At 40.5% G+C, this 6,000-nt stretch overlaps 1 protein-coding gene across 3 annotated transcripts in view; it reads right to left on the bottom strand.

The window, feature by feature from the left end:
• The window catches only part of Dis3l2 (DIS3 like 3'-5' exoribonuclease 2), a 314,214-nt gene that overhangs the window by 203,869 nt on the left and 104,345 nt on the right, over positions 1–6,000 (bottom strand). The gene's annotated exons all lie outside the window — the stretch shown is intronic.

The following is a 6,000-nucleotide window of genomic DNA, read 5'->3' as shown; positions in this document are numbered from 1 at the left end:
TAGCCTCTCAGCCATACTAGTCCTGGTTCAAGTGGTCAATAGCCTCTGTGGTTACAGCACTAGCCATTCACATTCCTAGTATCTCCTAATACTGGATGAGAGAATCAACTTCTTAGAGCTAGAAGATTTCCATTGCTGCATTAAGTCCTACTAGCATAAGGCAAGTAAGTGTGTCAACAAACTTACATACAACAAATAAGACCTCACTCTGCCCCTAGGATAAATTTCACTCAAATTACAAGGTATCTGGCAAGGGTATAGATGTCAAGATGAAAATGTAGGAATGAGAAAGGGGAAGTATGAACTAGATGGGCAATGAGCACCGTTGTTACAGGAAAAATTAAACCAATGGACTCCGGCTTGCTCTTTTTCAAATATAGCCTGTTAGGGATGTCTTCCTTGCTACAGGCACAAATAACTTTCATTTATAAACCTACTAACTTCTGGGCCCCTGAAAAAACAAGTCATTTATCTGAGCGTCAATAATTTCATCTATAAAATAAAAGAATACTCTAGGTTAGCTGTGCCTAGCTAGAAGGTTTCAACTGGAAATTTTTTAATATTAACTTTTGTCTAGAATCTAACATCTTGAGTATTTTTTATAATAATTCCATCTATAATAAATTTCTCCCTCCCCTTTCATATCTCCCTCCCCTTTAAATCAAAGCATGTCATTGCTCACTAGAGCTTCTGATGGGTGAGAAGTCAGATACACTGGAGGTTTCCAGTCAAGTGTGTCAGCTGGGACACAGGTTTGTCTTGCAGTTTAACCAAATGCAAACTGCATTTTCTTCCAGTATTAGGAAATATTAGGAATGTGAAGTACCAGACTAAGAGCTTTTGACATAGGCATAGACCATTGCATGCTAGGAAGAATACATGCTCAACATATTCCTGTTGTGGATCTGCCCAGAGCCATGTTTCTCTAATCTTTTTTATTATATTATGGGTTTTATTAATTCTCATTCATTCTCTCTCTCTCTCTCTCTCTCTCTCTCTCTCTCTGTGTGTGTGTGTGTGTGTGTGTGTGTGTGTGTGTGTGTGTGTGTATCCATTCATGCATAGGCCACAGTGTGCATGTAGAGGTCAGAAAACAGCTTATAGAAGTTGACTCTCTCATTCCACCATGTGGGTCCCAGAGATCTGCCATATTTGGTAGCAAATGCCTTCACCAAAGAGCTATCTCACTGGTGCATCTATGAGTTCTAAGGTAACATAATGTATGTGCCAGCGGATATGACAACTGGTCCACTTGCTGTCATGACAATGAACTGGCATGATTCTGAGTAGACCAGAGAGAGAAAGAGAGGTCTATAGGTGGATAAGGAGAAAAGAATGGGAGGAGGAGGGCTGAAGTCTAGTGAGCATAGGAGGGAGAGAAGGAGAAGGAAAGTGTTCTTCCTGTCTCATTGCCAAGGAGCTCAGGATTATAAAATAAGGAGCCGAGAAGGAAGCTAAAAGAGCACAGCAAGCAAGCTATAATAAGGAGCCGAGAAGGAAGCTATAATAAGGAGCCGAGAAGGAAGCTATAATAAGGAGCCGAGAAGGAAGCTATAATAAGGAGCCGAGAAGGAAGCTATAATAAGGAGCCGAGAAGGAAGCTAAAAGAGCACAGCAAGCAAGCAGCCACAGAGCATCATATTGAGAAGAGTGTTAGAAGAGCCCAAAGGAGGGAGCTGCCAGGGAACTTGCAGGTTTCAGTTCATTCAGTGGAATGGCCACTGGGAGCAGAACAGCTATAGAGAAAACAAGAAGCATCTTAGTGCCTTTGCCTCTGCTTGTTTGCTCCTGACTGAGAATGCTAGAGGACTGGCATGCTAGAGGACTGGCGACCCTGTCTGCAGGCAATGGCAGGAACAATGTTTGTGACAAAGTGTTTAGTTTTAAGTCTCAGTTATAATAATCATGTACTAAAAGTGCAAGTAAAACTGCCAACAAGCATACCTACTCCCAGGTATGTTTAGGGGACCCCAGATAGAACAAATTTTATCCAATCAATTACTTAAAATGCTAGAAAAGTGCACTACCACCCAAGCCCTCAGACCTCAGGTATTCTCTGTCAGAAATAGGCAAGCAGACCAGAATGACTCTTAGATTTAAAGGGGGGGGGAGGGTGTTGTGGGGAATGGGAAGAATAGCCAGCATGATCTCATGATGTACCAATAAACAAGAGAGCTGCGTATGGCAGAACATTACTACCATCATAATCTTCCCATAAATGTTATGTGAATAAACAAATGGCAAAGAAAAGTGGCACAAGCTGGAACGTTTTTCAGAGACTGAGCAGTAGGCATGGAGGACCCGAAGCCATTCATGTCTATGACTCATCACAGTCTAGCTGGCTAAATCCCTCCCATACTGAAACTGTACCTACTCAAAGACCTCCATCCAGTTCCCTCATTACAGAAGAGGGAGACTTACATCTTGTTCACCTCCCTAAAACTCCATTGCTCTGCCCTAGGCTACTGCCACCTGAATGCCTGCTCTGTGATAATTCAGAAATATTTATTCTAATTTCTGAAACAAATACAATAGTCTTCTAATTGTACTAATTATCATTATGTACAGTGAAGATCTGGAAAAAGAAATGCAAATCTGAGAAAGAAAAATGATTGACAGACAATTTGGAGAAGAGGGCTGGGGTTTCAATAACTCAACAAATCACATCAGAATAATCACAGGGATCTGCTTTCATAAGCTAAACAGAAGGAGGAGAGAAAACACAAGGGAATATAGGCGGGGAGAGTTCTGGTGACTTGGGAAGCCTATGAAGAGCAGTAATAGAGCAGTTCAAATCTCAGGGAAGATTCAGGATTCCTCAGGGAGTCTCCCCTTGGGAGACATAGAAGCTGCCTGCTGGGAGACAGAAGCAAGGGTGTCAGGAACCTCACATTCCAAATCTAGGTTCACTTATCAGGTACTGACAGTCAGCCAAGGAAACGGGAAAAGGCCTCTAGAAGACCCGCTGAGGCAGAAGACAGGAATGTACTCCACATGATCCCCTGATTCTGTGGCCAAAGTTGCTCTTACCATTGCAGGTAATGAAAGGTACAACACTATTATATCACTTGGCAAAGACGTCTATCCTTTGGAACTTGCTAACCAGGCAATCTTCGCCAAAACTTTTTTTTTTCAAAGCCACGGATGCATTTAAAAGCAGTTAAATTTAACGAAACTGTCCCCAGTATCTAGACAATGGCATATCTTTTTTTCCACAGTGCTAAGGATTACATCCAGGGACTTGTGCATCCTGGGCAAGTGTTTCTTTAATTTAGCTACACTCCCAGCCATTCTGACAGATTTTTCCATGCTGACAAGAAGCCATGCCTGTGGAGCAGTAAAAGATCAGTTTCAAGAAGCCATGATCTGGATCTTCAAATGGCATCAGGTCTTTGGCTCATCTTCTCTCTCATTTATTCATACTTGTATATATACATATATTCATGTTTTCTGCCTGGGAGAAACTAGTGGGTCTGAGATATACAGGGGCCATTTGACTAATTCAATGAGTCCTTGCTACAAACAACTGGATCAGGGCTATATTCTCACTTACCAGACAAGATGACACTGAAGTTTCCCAAACTAAGAAGAAGAAACATGAATATATACATGCAACATATACAGCATTTGTTTTATGTAAAGAAACCAGATTCCTAAAATAATACTTTGGGACACAAGCATGAACTAGGATTAATAATACACTTGAAAGTACAATACAAAGCAAAGAATCTTTCTAGAAGTATTAGGGAAAGTTTATGATGTTCTTAAGGCTATGGTTTATTTCAATAACAACTTTCAAATCCTTAAACAATATGAAATGTACTAACATCCTAACTATAACCAGATTTTATATTATCCTAAGCAAGAAAAGCTGGCTGAAATACCGTTAAAAATGTTCTGATTTCTTAAAAGAGCAAATTGCGATTTTCTTAAATATCAAGAGAACAAGAAATGAGAAACAGCCATATGGCTTCACAAACTCTCTATTTAGAGGCAGCTGGAGAGAGGGATCTGCACCTGACACCAAGGAAGGATTAAAGCTGCCCCCTCAGTCACGGCTATTAAGAGAGCAATGGTAGAAATGCTGGAAATAGCAGTGGAATAGGAACACATGAAGAGACTAAGGAAAAATACAAGCAGACCCACCATGGACTTGTGAAGCACTCCACGAGCATCTCCTGTGACAGAGATAGGGAATGCAGCAGATGACACAGCAAGCACAGGCCTGGCTCCAGAACTTCCCACAGGACAAAGGATAAAATCATTGACAACCTAAGTCATCAATTCTGCAATCGCTTCCATCTGCCATTTCTTTGCATTTGTATCAGTGATGTTCATCCCCTCAACTTGGTGCCCAGGGAAAGAGGATACTAAGATCTTCTGGGCCACCAGGAGAGAATTTCTTCTAAGTAGCTTTGGCCAACAAACAACTTATTCTAAAGTGTTCCTTTCTTGATTTTGTTGTGTAAGTACCTTTCTTCTTAGTGATCTTGTTAATAAAAAATGTGGCTATTTAGGGTCTTGGTTATACCCTTCTCTTCTCATTAAGAAGACATATGTCTAGTATGGATGTTGTTGTAATAAAACATGCATATACTCCAAGAAGAAAGACAATATTCAACTACTTATAAAGGAGGAAAGGAGAAACACAAGAAGAAAGAAATGTCAAGGAATTGTGTCCAAATAAACATCCAACTGCCTGATCCCTGAAGAATGAAATTGCTAGTTTAACTAGGCATACCAAAAAACAAGAGTAACCTGGGTGCCCTCACATCAGTGTACCTGGGAAAAGAAGGCAGACAAGAGTAACAGCAAGAACACTAGCCTGCTCATTCAAAGTACATTTCAAGGGCTGGGGAGTCACTCTGAATGAGTAATACTTGCCACCAAAAAGACACATGCTTTCAGAGCCTACTCTCTAGCTAAGGTCATAAGCAATGGAGAAAAACCAATACTTTGGCAATCCTTCCTGAAATAAGCCCAGGCTTCAGGATGTACTGAGCTGTGCTTGCCAGACCTTACCCATAGGCTGTCTGCTCAAAATTCTCCTTTAGTAATCTTTTGGCATTCTTTCTAGTGTTTCATGTTAATTGGGCCAGAAATGTCCTGATAACAATGCTTACCGTCTAATCAGCCTAGCCATGTTCATGTTGCCAGGTCCAGGTCTTCTCCATTTCCACATATATATAAACTCAAACCTGGCTGGAAATATACCTTCCCTATTTAGAATCCCTTGGAAACCTAGATACTGCAATACTCAACTTGCATATCCCTTGCCCTTAAGTTTCCTAGAGTGTGGCCAGGTAGAGCCTTTGGGTACAGCTCTTCATTCATGTGTTTGCAATTTCATATTTTCACCAAAGCCATGGCTACATGCCATTCTGAAAAATAAGACTGCTTTTTTTTTTTTTTTTTTTTGGCTTGAGGTCAAAATGCTTCCTGAAGATAATTTACTTTCAAAATTCAAAGTGATCATGCCTACCACAAATAACAAATACATTTTGAAATTATATGCTGAACAAAGCAAAACAGAGTAAAATAAAGTTTTTTTAAAAAATAAAGATTTTGAGACTTGCTTAATTCTGGCTGGAGGTATAGCTCAAGTGAAAAGGAAGAGAGGCATAGAGGGAGGAATGGAAGAAAGGAAAGAAAAGGAAGAGAGGATAATTCTGCTCTTATCAACCACAGGGTGAAACACTACAGCCAATTACCAATTGTAACTCAAAGCCTATCACAAACTTTGATATAACTCTGATCAAACATGGAAGTGCCAACCAATACCAAAACCCCTGGGCGGTTCTTCCTTCCCTCACTTATAAGCAGTCAACCAGATGTCCCACTTCCTAAAAGCCTCCACAGACTCTGAAAACATACTTAGCATTCTATGAATCTCTTACTCTGTTGCAGAGAGAGGTTCCAACTTAAAAAACAAAAGAACAAATCAAACAAACAAAAGCCAAATCATGAGCTGTAAGAAAATGTCAAACAGATGCCCAAGAC

This window comes from Grammomys surdaster, unplaced genomic scaffold, assembly GCF_004785775.1.
Source record: "Grammomys surdaster isolate TR1022 unplaced genomic scaffold, NIH_TR_1.0 125846, whole genome shotgun sequence".
Lineage (NCBI taxonomy): Eukaryota > Metazoa > Chordata > Mammalia > Rodentia > Muridae > Grammomys > Grammomys surdaster.
This window is presented reverse-complemented; position numbering and strand designations above follow the sequence as displayed.